Source organism: Lathyrus oleraceus, chromosome 5, assembly GCF_024323335.1.
Source record: "Lathyrus oleraceus cultivar Zhongwan6 chromosome 5, CAAS_Psat_ZW6_1.0, whole genome shotgun sequence".
In the NCBI taxonomy this organism is placed as follows: Eukaryota; Viridiplantae; Streptophyta; class Magnoliopsida; order Fabales; family Fabaceae; genus Lathyrus; species Lathyrus oleraceus.
The window spans coordinates 292,433,214-292,450,653 of record NC_066583.1 but is presented as its reverse complement, the minus strand read 5'-3'; positions in this window follow the sequence as shown (position 1 = coordinate 292,450,653).

The window sequence follows — 17,440 nt, the reverse complement described above, 5'->3', positions numbered from 1 at the left end:
GAAGCTGATAACTCTACGAGATCCTCCCGCTGTACCGACCAACCCTCAGTGGTGGTATAAACCCGAGCTTCATTGTGTATATCATTCCGGTGCTCCCAGACATGATATGGAGAACTGTTACCCGTTGAAGACCAAGGTGCAAAACCTTGTGAGAAGTGGGATATTGTTTTTTGAGGACGTAGGTCCAAATGTAAAGAAGAAACATTGCCCGAGCATGGGAAAGCAGCTGTTAACATGGTCCAGGGATGCCCTGGCAAATATAAAGTCCTTTATGTGAATGACATAAGGCAATCTTTGATCGAGATGCATAAGTTATTGTGTGAACACAACCATTAGGAGCATGGCCATGATAGGTGCCAGGTGTGCACTATCAATGAGAGAGGATGCCGTCAAGTGAGAAAGGACATCCAAGAGATGATTGATCAAGGGATGATCGAGATACTTCAGAATCGTAATGAGGACGAAGTTGATGTTATCACCCCAATGTTTAAAATTCTTGAGCCTTTTGTTGTCAAGTATGATGGCAGCAAGAAGAAGATATCACCAACTCTTGTGATTAAGCCAGCGGGTCCTGACCCATATGTATCAGACAAAGTTGTTCCCTACCGATACAACGCAGTCATGCTAGAGGATGGAAAAGAGGTGTCGTTGCTCTTAACTTCTGTAGTAAGCATTTCAGATGTCAGTGGTGTGACCCTTAGTGGTCGTGTTTTCTCGGCTCAGCCGAAATCCCATGAAGATATTGTGAAGAGAACTGTTGTTAATCCTGTCGGTCCCGTGGGGACTTCTTCTTCAAATAATCTTGCTCCTGTTGTGAAGGGTGTTAACCCTGTTGCTATTAAAAATAATAGTACTCCTATCCTGGTTGGCCAGTCTGGCATATTAAAAGAGGATGGTGATGAGATGTTAAGGCTCATCAAAAGGAGTGAATATAATGTTGTTGATCAGCTGCTACAAACTCCATCAAAGATATCTGTCTTATCTTTGTTGATGAATTCTGAGCCACACCGCGAAGCTTTGCAAAGGGTGTTGGACGTGGCATACGTGGATCACGATGTCATAATTGAGCAGTTTGATAACATTGTTACAAATATAACCGCTTGCAACAATTTAAGCTTCTATGATGTTGGTCTTCTAGAGGAAGGAAGATACCACAATCTGCTTTACACATATCTATGAATTGTAAGGATGATGCCTTGTCCAATATGTTGGTGGACACGGGATCATCACTTAATGTGTTGCCAAAATCTACTCTTGCTAAACTTTCATATCAGGGGCCTCCCATGAGGCAGAGTGGAGTGATTGTGAAAGCGTTTGATGGATCGCGGGAAACCGTGATCGGCGAATTAGAACTCCCGATCAGGATTGGACCTAGTGATTTTCAGATCACTTTTCAGGTCATGGATATTCATCCGTCTTACAGTTGTTTGCTTGATAGACCATGGATTCACGAGGAAGACGCCGTGACATCCACCCTACACTAAAAGTTGAAGTTCGTGAAGAACAAAAAGTTGGTGGTGATAGGGGGAGAGAAGGCTCTCTTGGTTAGTCATTTATCTTCCTTCTCTTATATTGATGCTGAGGATGAGGTTGAGACTCCGTTCCAAGCCTTGTTTATTGCTGAGCCTTCAAGGAAAGGACTTTCTTCATTTGTCTCCTATAATGATGCGAAGTTGGCCATTGTGCGTGGTGCAACTACTGGTTTGGGGAAAATGATCAAGTTGGAAGATAACAAGTCCCAAGCTGGCATAGGGTTTTCTTTCGGTGTTTCTAATGAGCCTGGGTTGTTCCAGAGTGGAGAATTCATCCACACTGTTGAAGATCAGGAAGCTGCTGCCATTGAAGATGATGAAGAGGAAGACCTTGGCAACTTTGTCATACCCGGAGGAATCTGCAATAATTGGGTCGCTGTTGATGTTCCAACAGTTATCCATAAGTCAACGTAATGTGTTCATTTTGTTTGAAAACCCTTCTCCCATGCCAAAAGGAGAAGTGAAGACATTGTTGGTACAATTTGATTAATACAATGATATTCATTCAATAATCACATGTTAAATGTTTGTTTTCCAAGTTATTTTTCCTTTTTGCTTTTTGCATGAAATTGGTGATCACCATAAAACCCTAAAAAGAGAATAAAATCAATCTTTTCATCTGCATAATGATTTGCTTTGTTTGAATTCTGAAATCTATTTTATACTCAAAATCATTATGCAGGTTAATCAAATCCATTGAATATAATGATCTGACACCATCTCCCAACTTTGAGTCCCCTATATTTGAGGAAGAAGAAGATGATGTTGAAGAGATTCCTGATGAGATTACCCGTCTGCTTGAGCACGAGGAGAAGATCATTCAGCCACACCTTGAGAATCTAGAAACAGTCAACTTGGGGTCTGAAGACTGCATTCGTGAAGTAAAGATTGGGGCATTCCTTGAAGAATCCGTTAAGAAGGGGTTGATTGAGTTGCTACGAGAATATGTCGACGTCTTTTCCTAGTCATATGAAGACATTCCTGGTCTAGATACAGATATCGTGCAACATTTCTTGTCGTTGAAGCCTGAGTGTGTGCCTGTGAAGCAAAAGCTCAGAAGAACTCATCCTGATATGGTAGTGAAGATTAAAGAAGAAGTTCAGAAGCAAATTGATGTGGGGTTTCTGGTGACTTCCACATATCCTCAATGGGTGGCTAATATTGTGCCTGTGCCTAAGAAAGATGGAAAAGTTCGAATGTGTGTGGATTACCGTGACTTGAATAAAGTTAGTCCAAAAGATGATTTTCCTCTACCACACATTGATATGTTAGTAGACAATACAACTAAATTCAATTTCTTTTCATTTATGGACGGATTTTCCGGTTATAACCAGATTAAAATGGCACTCGCGGATATGGAGAAGACAACATTCATCACACCTTGGGAAACATTCTGTTATCGAGTGATGCCCTTCGGTTTGAAGAACGCCGAAGCCACGTATCAACGAGTTATGACTACTTTGTTTCATGATATGATGCACAAAGAGATTGAGGTATATGTTGATGATATGATTGTGAAGTCAAAAACGGAAGTTGAACATCTAGAACACTTGTTGAAGCTTTTCCAGCGTTTGAGGAAGTACAAGCTCCGCTTGAATCCGAACAAGTGTACATTTGGAGTCCATTCCGGCAAGTTATTGGGCTTTATTGTCAGCGAGAGAGGTATTGAAGTTGATCCTACCAAGGTCAAAGCAATACAAGAGATGTCTGCGCCCAAAAATGAGAAGCAAGTACGAGGTTTTCTTGGCTGCTTGAATTACATTTCGAGATTTATATGCCACATATGCGCCTATATTCAAGCTCCTCCAGAAAGATCAGCGTCATGATTAGACCGAGGATTGCCAAAAGGCCTTTGATAGTATCAAAGAGTATTTGTCTGAGCCTCCGATTCTGTCTCCGCCTGTTGAAGGGAGACCATTGATTATGTACTTGACTGTGCTTGATGACTCCATGGGTTGTGTCCTTGGTCAGCAAGATGAATCAGGAAAGAAAGAGTATGCAATATACTACTTGAGTAAGAAGTTTACTGATTGTGAGTCTCGGTACTCAATGCTTGAGAAGACTTATTGTGCTTTGGCTTGGGCTGCTAAGCGTTTACGCCAGTATATGTTGAATCATACAACTTGGTTGATATCCAAAATGGATCCAATCAAGTATATCTTTGAGAAGCCTGCTTTAACTGGGAGAATTGCCCGTTGGCAGATGTTGTTGTTTGAATATGATATTGAGTATCGAGCTCAAAAAGCTATTAGAGGTAGTATCTTGGTTGACCATTTGGCGTATCAACCAATTGAAGATTATCAGTCTATGCAGTATGACTTCCTTGATGAGGAGATTCTGTATTTGAAAATGAAAGATTGTGATGAGCCTACGCTCGATGAAGGGCAAGAGCCTGGTTCCCGATGGGGTATGGTGTTCGATGGCGCTGTTAATCAGTGTGGAAATGGTATTGGGGCAGTGATTATTACTCCTCAAGGCACACATTTTCCTTTTACAGCAAGGCTAACTTTCAAATGCACGAATAATATGGTGGAGTATGAGGCTTGTATTATGGGTTTGGAAGAATTTATTGATCTCAGGATCAAACATCTTGATGTTTATGGTGATTCGACCCTGGTTGTTAATCAGATTAAGGGTGAATGGGAGACGAATCAGCCTGGCCTTATCCCATACAGAGATTATGCGAGGAGGATTTCAACTTTCTTTACTAAGGTTGACTTCCATCACATTCCTCGAGATGAGAATCGGATGGCAGATGCTCTCGCCACGCTTGCTTCAATGATTGTAGTGAAGTATTGGAATCAAGTCCCCAATATTACTGTGATGCGTTTGGATAGACCAGCTCATGTGTTTGCGGTTGAGGAAGTAAAAGACGATAAGCCATGGTATTATGATATCAAGTGTTTTCTCCAAAGTCAGATTTACCCGCCTGGGGCATCTGTTAAAGATAATAAAACTTTGAGGAGATTATCTGGCAGTTTCTACCTTAATGGTGATGTGCTTTATAAGAGTAATTTTGTCATGGTTCTGCTCAGATGCGTGGATAGACACGAAGCAAACCTGTTGATGACTGGAGTCCATGAGGGTTCATTTGGTACTCATTCCAATGGGCATGCTATGGCAAAGAAGATGTTGAGAGCAGGCTACTATTGGTTGACAATGGAGTCTGAGTGTTGCAAATATGTGAAGAAATGCCACAAGTGTTAGATTTATACGGATAAGATTCATGTTCCCCCGACAGTCCTGAATGTTATTTCCTCACCATGGCCTTTCTCCATGTGGGGAATTGACATGATTGGCATGATTGAGCTAAAGGCATCGAACGGTCACCGTTTTATTCTCGTAGCCATTGATTACTTCACCAAGTGGGTTGAAGCGGCATCGTATGCGAATGTGACCAGGCAGGTGGTTGTGAAGTTTATCAAGAACCAACTCATATGCCGATAGGTGTGCCAGACAAGATCATTATTGATAATGGATCTAACTTGAACAACAAGATGATGAAAGAGTTGTGTAGTGAGTTCAAGATTGCACATCATAACTCTTCTCCTTATAGACCCAAGATGAATGGAGCTGTTGAAGCTGCTAACAAGAACATCAAGAAGATTATTCAGAAGATGGTTGTTACGTGCAAAGATTGGCATGAGATGCTGCCATTTGCTTTACATGGCTATCGTACATCTGTCCGCACTTCAACAGGGGCAACCCCTTTCTCTCTTGTGTATGACATGGAGGATGTACTCCCCGTGGAGGTTGAGATCCCATCAATAATAGTCTTGATGGAAGCCAAGTTGACTGAGGCTGAATGGGTTCATAGTCGTTATGACCAGTTGAATTTGATTAAAGAGAAAAGATTAACTGCCATGTGCCATGGTCAGTTATATCAGCAAAGGATGAAGAAATCCTTTGATAAGAAGGTTAAGCCTCGTGTGTTCCGAGAAGGTGACCTTGTGCTCAAGAAAGTCTTGTCTTTCGCGCCCGATTCCAGGGGCAAGTGGACTCCAAACTATGAAGGTCCATACGTTGTTAAGAGAGCCTTTTCAGGCGGTGCTTTGTTGCTTACAACTATGGATGGGGAGGATTTCACTCGTCCTATGAATTCTGATGCAATCAAGAAATACTTCGCCTAAAAATAAAAACATAATAGCTCGCTAAGTTGAAAACCCGAAAGGGCGACTTAGGCAAAAATGAGCTTCTCGGTGGATTGAAAACCCGAAAGGGCAGTCCAGGCAAAAGTTAGAGACATAAAAAAATAATAAATATGTCCCTCTAGATTGAATACCTCACCCTGGGGCAATCTAGGCAAAAATTAGGGATTTGGCAAGTAATTGCATCCTGACAAGGCTTTGTTCTATAGCTGTCTTCTGTCAAAGATTCTCGCTCAGTCATCGTCAACTGAAGCTTCAAATACATTGGATTCAGAGTTGGTGGAGAAACGGTCATTATGTTCAATGTAGCCTTTTTTCCATGTTATCACCAATTTCAAATTTGTAAAGATCCATGGAGTTCCGCCATTTGCGGACTACCATTCTATTAAATAAATTTGAGCCTTTATCCAATTCTTGACACTCTTATTTGTTTCTGTTTAACAAATGTTTGCATGTTTTAATTGATAAATATCATTGTTTTAAACAAATAAAATTTTATAAACTGTTTTAAACAAAATGAACATTCACAATGACTGAAAGGATAGTCGAAACGTCTTCAATGCTCTCCTAAGGATAGTACGATCTCCAAAAAGGTAAGACATTTATTCACATTCTGGCATATTTATATCCTCTTCATCAGATTTTAGTTGTTTCCTCAGCAAGGAGTTGTCTAGAGAAGTCGGTGAAGGGCTTGTTCCCCTTTTCATCCCCAACATGGCACGTGTTGACGAATGATTCGCTTCCGATTCCATCAGCCAGGACAGTTCCTTCGGGAGTACTTGCAGTTCATCCCCAGTAGGGTTTCCTGATCCGAGCTTGATAGATTATTTTCTAAACATTGAGATATGAGGAGGTGGATGTGTTATTTCCTTTCCCAGCGGAGCAAATTATTCTTTCTCCCTTTAGTAGGGTTATCCCTCCAGCATCCAGAAGGAATTGTTTTTTATGGGTATCCGTTTGGCGGTTGTTCCCCATGGAGTTTCACCTCATTCCCTGATAAGTTCCCTAGTAGAGTTTCTTCTATGATAGATCTTATTGATATCCAGTCACTTGTCCCCGAGAATTGTTGAAAAATCCCCGACAGTCGGAAGCTGTGACTTTGCCTATCCCCAGTTGTGATCGGTGTCTTCCCGCATTTGATGCATCCTCACCAGAGCGGATTTCTCTTACAGGCCTTGCCCTACTTTTTGAGATGTTGCGCCGGGTGTCCGTTCGTGACTCTTAAGCCTGTTTGTGTTAGATATGTCTGTCTGTCAGCATTAATCATACATAAATCACGCATATACATGCATAACCATAACATTCAGATATTCATGATGCATTCTTTACCATATATCTTTGCTTGTTATCTCCTGCTATTGGTGAAATATTCTTCCTCAAGCAGATGTTTGTATCTGATCTCTCCACATAGAGTCGACCCTATAGGCAGAAAGTGTCTATCGTTCCTTTTTATTCCCCACTGAGTTATGTTCTCATGGATGATTATTGTTTCAGTTTCCTCCTAGTTGTGTATTGGGATGGAATTACTCCCCTTAGTTAAATCCTCATCGGGTCGAGTTTTGTTGATTGTATCTTTCTAGTTCGTTCCTAGATTGACTTCTTTCTTGTTAACCCCTGCAGTTCCCTGTGGTTCAGTTGTTCAATTGCTCAGTTACCAGTAATTGTTCATCCTTTTCCCCAGCGGACTTTCTGGCCTTCTACCCAGTAACCGATAGTTGTAAGTCCTATTTCTATGGTTTTCTGCCCAGTAACTGGTAGATGTAATCCCCTCTTTGTTGGTTATCTTTACCCAATAGCCGGTATTGATATTCCTTCATTTTGAGCATACCACCTAATAACCGGTAATATCTCTCTTGGATAATTGCTCTTGTCAATGTATCCCCAGCGAGTCATCTTTCATTTACCCTTGTTTGGCAATGATTGTTTCTCCTTTTGATTGGTCATCATTTTATACCCAGTAGCCAATATCCTGATGTCCTATCTTTTCGGTCGATTTATCCTTTATTAACCCAGTAACCGGTTGTGGATAATCTTCCATGTGAGTATGTTATCTATGTTATGACGGTAATAGATAACATGTCTCATGCGCTCTTCGGCTGAAGTCTTTTTCTTCCCCAATCGAGTAAGATTCGTATTTCCTTGTGGGATCGAATGCCCATCCTGTAAGTCGAGTTTGCTTTTTTAGCCCTCCTTTTGGATGATGAGTGTCTTGGATATGTGCCCAATTCACGCCTGGTAGGTCACCTATTATATGCCCAGTAACCAGTATCCCTGGTGTTCCTTCCTTCTGCTCCCTATTATGACTTTTGTCCCTTGTGGAGTCAGATTTTTCCTGAGTTGAGATTTGCCCTTTGGGTCCTCCTCAGATGTCTCGGACGATTGATATCTCTCACCCTTATACCGGTCTTAGATATTCTTTCTCCCTAAGTGTGTTTTTCTCTCACCCAGTAACCGGTGTTTTGATAACATGTCTCTCTTTGAGTTTATTACCCAGTACCCGGTAATATCTCGTTGTTTCTTCCTCAGCTGAGTCCTTTGTAGACATCCCCGTCTGAGTCCAGATTTTTATCCGATGTATCCTTTGCGGATAGTTTTGTTGTATTGGCATATTCCCCAATACATGCATCTTTGCGTCAGCTCGAGTCTTTCCATTGATTTATTTTCATGGAATCCCTTCGTGTCTCCTAGCAAGTTTTCAAGTCGTGACCTGCTCACGCATTATTTTTCTTATTTTCCCCCCAGAGTCTCTGTCTCCCTAGTGAGTGTGTTATTCCTATGGGCTTTCAGTTTCTCCCAATTTCTTTTCCTTTGTGGCAATTATTCACCATGAAGATTTTATTTTGCATGCATACATTTGCATCATGAGGTCTCTTAGGGACCAAAATTCATCTCTTTGTTATTATTTAAGCCCATTCTACCTCGTCGAGACGAAGATTTTAACCTTCATATCTCCGGCAAGAATGACCTTAAATAGGGGCATCTGTAAGACCCTCATTTTGACCCTAAGATCCCTCATGGCATCATATCATTGCTCAGTGCATTGCCTCAAGGATCATAGCATGTTTGGCTTCTTAACCCTAGGGTTGGGACTTGTGTGAGTTTGGTTTGATACCACCAAGCATGCTTGTATTGTATATTATTGCTTTTCTTATTTTGATTACTAACCAAAAGCACAAAAATATGTCACTAACTCTTTTTGTTTTGAAGCTCAAGTGATCATGTGCTCCCATGCTCCTAGGAGGCTCCTAAGCTCAATGAAGTGGCTAGATGAAGATGAGAAAAAGCATGACAATGGTCCACAAAGCTCCTAATCATCATATATGTCTCCCTAGTATCCCAATTTGTCGATTTGATCAAGATAACCCAAAGGGCTTTAGGATTGTTTCCCAAGGAAACCCTAATTCAACCGTGTTTTGACTGTGCCTTGCTCATGAAGAAACCTCAACCTATGATCAAATTTAATCAAGGTAAGTTCTTTCATTCATTATTTTATTCATATATGAGCATATGTGAGGTTCCTCAATCATTCATTCATCAAGATTGGAAGTTTGGCCTTGAAAAGTTGACCAGTCAAATCATCTAACTAAGTTGAGGATCACTGAGACACAACTTGTGATATGTTTGTAAAATGAAGATGACCCCATGATAAAAAATGTTCTTACGAAACATATGAACAACTTTCATGTTCATAAAAAATCCATTTGAAACTTTTAAGGTCATCATTCATTTCAAAACATTATAGGTCATTTTGACTTAAACCCTAATTTTAGGTCAACTTCCCAAGGACCTAACTTCCTTAATTTGTATGATTTTGAGGTGATACCAAATGCATTGGAAATCTTAGGATGTCTACTTCATATGTTATGGTGGACAAAATTTCATAATCCTAAAAGAAATACATGTGATAATACAAAACATTATAGGTCACTTTGGACCTTAGTCATTGAATTTGAAAAATGCCCAACTTAAAGTGCTCATACCTTTCTCATGAAAAATCCAAATGATGCAAAATGTTAGTCTAAATTGACCATCTTGAAAAGATCTACAACTTCCATGTTGGAAGTTTTTCCATTTGAGGCTTGCATAATTGAAACATAAGGGCTTGAAGATGCTTGCTTTTGGTAAAGAAATTCAAAGGAGAACCTAGACATGTTTTGTACCCAAACCTTCACAGCCAGTTTTCATAAATTTCCATTTGCCAAATGAATTTTTGCCCAACATGACTTTTGTTCCTTATTTCAAGGGATTTCCAACCATTACTCACGTTATTTTTTTTGGACTTTCCATGTGGGATTTTCGAAGAGATTCCTATGTATGTTCATTTTTGCATTTCACTTTGTAACTTCATGTGCAAGCTATTTCCATTACAGTTGCACGTCCAATTCACTTCCATGAGGTATCAGCATTGTGTATCACCCATTATAGGGCCTTATATGTTCCTGTACAGGCCCATGCAAGGAGGATTCAAACTTCATGCACACGAGGGAACCACGCTTCTCATCACATTCCAGCTATAAATAAGTATGCATTCTCATTCAATTGGCAACCAAGTGGAGATCTGAATTGCTGCTGAATTGAAATTCAACCCTCACTAAAGGAATTTTCAGTTTTCTTTCTCTTTTTCAAGCTTGAAATTCAACATCATTAGTTGATTTTCAAAGCTCAATTCCTTAACCTAGCATCACCATCACATTTCCAAAGCAAAAGTAGATCAAGAGCTTGAAGGATTCGTGTTGTTTGAAGCTTCATTTCAGAGGTAGAACCTCAAACTTTTTTGATTTAGATCTTGCAACACAATGTGAATTCCTTTGGTTTATGCTATTTCCTGAAGTCCTCTCACTTGAGGCAGGCCAGTGGTGGTCTTAATTGTGTAAATCGTGCCATTTCAGTTCATGCACCATGATCTTCAAGCTCACGTTTCTCTCTAAATAGGAACTGTGAGGATGATCCATGGTAACAGGGGTGATGTACATCACCTCAGCTTCATTTTGATGTCCTCATTTTCATTTTCATTATAACTTTTTTTCCTGCGCGTGGTGGCCGGATTCTGGTACTTCACCGGAGAAGAAGGTGTTTTCCACCGCCTGTACCACGTGTGCATCTCCCAGACTTTGTATCGTGTATAAACGTTTTAATCTCGACCTTTCTTTTTGTTGACTTGTTTTAATGCAAGGTGTAGCGCGCTTGACTCAAGTGTATCATGTATCCGCGCCTTAGAGCCATGTGATCATTGCCACGTCATTCTGATGGCGTTGGATTTTTGCTATTTTTCTTATTTTCTGTTAATTTCATTTAATTCCTTTTATTTTCAAAAATTCATAAATATTTTATTTGAAGTCACAAAAATATGAGACCAATGCCAAAAATTTTGTTAAAAAATATAGTTTCATATTTGTCGCAACCTGAAAAATACAGTGCGCAAAAAAAAACAACCGGCGAAAGAAAAAGACAGAAGAGTCGCCACCGTGCGTTATTCATCCCAAAGGAGGGAAAGGAAACGCTCGAAGTAAACCTGAAAAAAGGAAAGGACAAGACGGGGTCTCGCAACCAAATCTTGGGTTCGGGAGTCGGTTATGCGAAGGGAAGGTATTAGCACCCCTACGCATCCGTAGTACTCTACGGGATCCACTTTTGTAGTTTTTGTCTAAAGGGTGTGGGTTTATCTTGTGCTGTTTGCCAAAAAAAAAGGGTTAAATGAAAATGACTCGCGCGGATGTCGCATCCACTGCATACGTATCTCATCTGAATATGAGAATCAGAGTCTTCGTAGCTCGGCTGACCTATGGGTTGGGGGATGTGTGCTCGCTAAGACATCGCGTCTTATGCCTACGTATCTCATCTGGCCTGAGAATCAGAGCAAAACGTAGTTCGGCTAACTACGGGGTTATGGATTGGGTTTTGGACGAACGACGTCACTACGCAATCTACCGGATGCTCGACCTTTGGAGACTTACTCACCTGTAGTAGAAGGAGTTAACGTGTTGCTTTGGGTTTTAGGGTTTGGGATGCTCGAGGGCAAAAAGGCAGTCCTTGATGAAGGAACCGCGCTACCTGCAGGGATATGAATACAAAACACAAAATATGTATCTCAAAGTAAAATGCCACCAAGGGGCTCAAACGTTGCCTCCTATCGAGGTCTTCCAGCTAGGAAAGCAGTAAAATGCGGGAAAAATGTAAAAGTACCACGCGGATAAAGATCCGAAGTAACAACAATTAGAGGAATGGGAAACCCTGAGATCCTTCCAAGCTAACATCATCAAAGAAAGTGGGTCAGTACAGGTAATCGGAATGAACCTCCAGGGGTTATCCCACAAATAAAGTGGGAAACCACGCAAGTTATCCCTGCAAAAGTCATGTGAGCCCTCACAAAAATTCAACAAAAGGGTTAGTGAAACACCATAAGCATTTTTTCATGAACAACAGTATGGTTTCAAAAACCTCAAACCCTGTGGCATACACTCAAAAATTAAACGGTTAAACATTCAGGGCATTGTTTATACATTCATATACATATTAAACCCATGGGCGAAAAACCTAATGAAATTCATCCATCATACCTCATACATTCAGAGTATTCAACTTCAAAGCAAAAGGTAATGGGAATAAAGGCAAACCTGATTGGAGAGCTTGATTGAAATTGAGTTGCACCCGTGAGGTTTACAAAACAATCTTCAGGGTTTATGTGACGCAGAGGTGATTCTGTGTAGTTGAGTTCCCTTCGGGGTTTGGAGGCTGCTCTGAACTCCGTTAGGTCTTCTCTCACTATCTTTTTCCTCAGGGTTTTGTTCCAAGGAAACCTCAGAGTATTTTGCTTCTCTTCCTTCTTCTCCTCTTCTGTGTGGCCTTTGTTTCAATGAAACTCTAGTATTTATAGGCTGAATTTCATGGTTTTGTGGGCTCAAATGAGAGAGACCCAAGTCCAAATTTTTTTATTATATTTTATTTATTTAATTATTTATTTAATTAATTAATTAATTTAAATTTTTTATTATTATTATTTATTTATTTTTTCGCTTTTTTTTTTCTTTTTTTTTTTCGGATCTAATTCTGATTGACATGATGAAATGCAATATGAAATGCTAAATGAATGCATGAATGAGGAGGGCAAATTTTGGGGTGTTACAGCTGCCCCTATTCAATCATCAGCTAACCCGAGTAGGATGAAAGCGAACAGCTTATCAGACAAACGGGGTGAGCTGTGATTGAATACCAAAGATATACCGAAAATTTGCGCTCCGAGAACACCACAAAAACGCGGAAATACACCGTGTTGTTTATTTTTCTTCCGATCCTCTGGCTTAATCTGGAGTTTCGATCCTCTGGCTGAACCTATACTCAATTTAGTCATCTGGTTGGATATTAATTTTGATCCTCGGGCTGGATACGATTTTGATCTTCTGGCTAGATCTTCTTCGATCTTCTGGCTAGATCTCCTCCGTTTCGATTCTCTGGCTGAATCTATTTCCTTTGATTCTCTGGCTGAATCCATTTTCGGTCTTCGGGCTAGACCTGACTTTGATCTTCTGGCTAGATCTGGAGTGTCGATCCTCTGGCTGAATCTGAACTTAATTTGATTCTCTGGCTGAATCTACTTCGATCTTCTGGCTAGATCTGAATTGTTTCGATTCTCTGGCTGAATCTATTTCCGGTCTTCGGGCTAGACCTGACTTCGATCTTCTGGCTAGATCTTCTTCGATCTTCTGGCTAGATCTCCTTTGTTTAGATTCTCTGGCTGAATCTACTTCGATCTTCTGGCTAGATCTGGATTGTTTTGATGATAAATTCCTGTCATTAGGATCCCGCATCTGAGGCATGCGCTGGTTGACCTTCTTTTGAAATCTAAACCCAACCTTCATATTAGATATGCAACTTCGAGAATATTCCACTTTTGGGCTTCGTACATATTCTTCGGGTTAGAACATGTTGTAACGACTCCTCAATTAGACTTGGGCTTGCTGGGGAAATAAAGCTTGTAGGCGACTTCACTGAGGAATCTTCAAATTGAGCCTTAGGCTGGCTTACTGGAACACGATTCTCAGGCTGAATCTTCGAAATGACCCTCAGGCTAGATCACTGGAACACGATTCTCAGGCTGAATCTTCAAAATGACCCTCAGGCTGGATCACTGGAAAACGATTCTCAGGCTGAATCTTCAAAAAGTGACCCTCATGCTGGATCACGGGAAAACGATTCACAGGCTGAATCTTCAAAATGACCCTCAGGCTGGATCACTGGAAAACGATTCTCAGGCTGAATCTTCAAAACGACCCTCAGGCTGGATCACTCACGCTTGATCCTCTGGCTGGATCTCATGACCTTGGTTGTAAAGTAATTCTTCAGTCTGCTTGGAAGAACCTGTTTATCAGCTTATGTGTATGCTTGATATGATATGCATGCAAATGCAAATGTTATGCATGGTGTAAAAAAGAAATCTGCTTGGGGAAGCAAACTCCGGTAGGGAACAGATCGTTGTATCAATCCTTGAATGCTCTGTGGGGAATGATCCGTCTGCCGGGACCAATGAGCCACCAAAAATAAATTGGCTGCTTGAAAAGTTGACCTTGCGGGGGGAGTATCAACTATGGAAACTTTGTTCAGCGAGGCTCTGTGAGGAGAGTCTGTGGGGAAAACACTTCCTGGGGAAATGTCGTAGGAAACGACCTTTGCTGGGGATATGAACTTGCTAATCGCCCTCAAGCTGGGGATTAACAAATCAATTAAAAATAATCTGTTGGGGAATGAGATGAACATTGGGAACGCCACCCTCTCATCTGTTGGTTATTCAACCACTCCGCTGTTGCTAGGAAGATACAGTCTGACACTGTCAACTCCACTGGGGATATATAGTCTGGATACTGTCAACTCTACTGGGGATAGACAGTCTGGATACTGTCAACTCTACTGGGGATAGACAGTCTGGATACTGTCAATTCTATTGGGGATAGACAGTCTGGATACTGTCAACTCTACTGGGGATAGACAGTCTGGATACTGTCAACTCTGTTGGGGAACATGCTCTGCTGAGGAGAGACTTTGTCAACCGCTTGGGGATGAGGATTCATGACTTGGCATCCGGTTCCTGTGACCTGCAACCAAAAATACACGTATGCCTCGGGGGAATTACTCGGTTTGAATTCACCGTTCGGGATTAAGCACATTCAAAGCAATTTTAAATGTTTTCCTGTGCAAATCATCTGCAAAAGCCACCATTATGTTCATATGCAATATGTTTTATCAAAAATTCAGACATTTTTGCAAACAAACTGATAAATGAAAAATAAAGAGGCTCTTTAACCGAATTATTCGACTCTTAATGGGGAGAAAATTTGTGCCAGGAATAGGCGAGGGTATCAGGAAGCTGATCCCTGAAAAGAGGTGATCGCTATAAAAAAAAAAGAGAACTATCCTAATGGCAATGTGGAAACGGGGTCCCACTGAGTTTCGACTCTGCTATGGTTCGTATGTCCTCAAGACGCTCTGCTCATCTTGCTTCCTGAAGTGGATGATTAGTCGATCTTTAACCTTCGAAGATTGCCGGATTGAATGAAACGGTGATATAACACTGATGATCTCAGATCACAGTCATTCGCTTATTCCCTAACTTTTGCCTGGATCGCCCCCTTTTCGGGTTTTCAATCCACCGGGATACCCATTTTTGCCTGAGCCGCCCTTTTGGGTTTTCGACTCACCGGGTGTACTCTTTTTTTTATATCCCTAATTTTTGCCCGAACCTCTTTATTCTTTTCTTTTTGGTTCGTCGGGATGCCCTTTTTTTTGCCTGGACTATTCTTTTTATCGTCCAGCGGGTCTATTTTATGCGAAGTATTTTTTAACTGCGTCTGAGTTGACAGGGGACGGGAATCCTTCGCCATCCATGGTTGTTAGCATCAAAGCTCCGCCATAGAAAATCCTTTTAACCACGTACGGACCCTCATAGTTCGGTGTCCATTTGCCCCTGTGATCTGTGTTGGGAGGAAGAAATCTTTTGAGTACCAATTCACCGACTTGATACCCCCGAGGGCGCACTTTCTGACCAAATGCTTTCTTCATTCGTCTCTGACCGAGATACGTCAATTTTGGGTACGTAGTTCCAGCATAGCACCATTTCCCGTTGGTTTGATTGATGACCAAAGCTGAATCCCCGTATACATCCAGGGTTTTAATCTGTATATTGACGGCTTCCTCAAGTTTTAGGATACAAGCTTCGTATTCGGCTTCATTGTTGGTGCAGGGAAAAGTTATTCTGGCACCAAATGGCATATGAACCCCCTTCCGGTGTGATCAACACTATACCAACTCCGCGACCATTGACGTGGACCGCCCCATCAAACATCATAACCCATTTGGATTCAGGGTCAGGCCCCTCCTCCGGGAGTGGTTCCTCTCAATATTTCGATTTGAGAAACATGATGTCCTCATCAGGAAAGTCAAACCTCATAGGTTGGTAATCATCAATCGGTTGCTCTACAAGATAGTCTGACAAGACACTTCCCTTGATGGCTTTTTGTGAAGTGTATTGGATGTCATACTCTGTCAGTATCATTTGTCACCTAGTAACCTTTCCGGTAAGTGATGGCTTTTCAAAAATATACTTGACTGGATCCATTTTTTATATCAATAGAGTCGTGTGAGTCAACATATACTGTCTTAGTCGGCGAGCAGCCCATGCCAAAGCGCGGCAAGTTTTCTCGAGCAATGAGTATCTTTGTTCACAGTCGGTAAACTTTTGCTAAGGTAGTATATTGCATGCTCTTTTCGACCTGACTCGTCATGCTGACCGAGCACACAACCCATTGACCTTTCTATCACAGTCAAGTACATGATCAACGGTTTTTTTTTCTCTCGGCCTGTAGACTGGCCTCGATCTTGATTTCTTTCTTGTCGTCTGCGGTACCGATGTTGACGGTCTCAATCACCTCCTGATAAGGTGTAATAGCTCGGTCCTCCTGTTTCAACAATCTGGCTAACCCTTCAGGCAATTCACAAACTTCCTCAGCCCCTTCTTCGGCTTGATAGATAGGATTGTCGAAGTCATACTTGGCCATAGCAGTGTCGTTAGCAGTGAGATCCGAGTGGTCGGCTCTGCATGATGGAGGATCATGCTTTACCTTAGAATGAGAGATTTTTTTTTAAAAGAAAGGAAAAACGAAAAAAGAAACATTGCCATTTTTTTGTAAAAAGTAAAAAAAACTGAAAGAAAGAGAACACAAAATTGTTTGCAAAAGCCGTCCTTTATTGATGATAAAAATAATTGCGAAACGTAACTAAATGGATGGCCCTACAAATGAGCCGTTATACCTTGGGCAAAGTGTAAGACTTTATTATGCATGTAATAAAGGAAAACAATAAAAATCACTCTTTCAGTAGAGTAACCCAGACGGTTTTTTCAGACGACCAATTGTCGAGCTTTTCTCCCGGGACACACGGGCGAATCCAGCTATCTAAGTCACAGTCGCTGTCAGCCTTGTCTTCATCTGCAGCATTGACGATGTGGGGAGAAACCAAACCCCCGCTGGAGAGAGTACCGGTTTCATTCTTCTGAGATCCCGGAGCATACCCTAATCCAAACTTGTCTTCTTTGATGACTGGCTCCACAAATTTGCCCCAGCCTTGGGCATTACCAGCTTCAACCACTTCGACAACATTAATCCCCTGCCCACCGTGAGCCGGCATCGGGTTCTGGATAACATTAGGCACCGGAGCAAAATTGATAGCCTGGGCATCTCTCAAATCTTGTACCTTTAACTGGAGAGCCTTGCA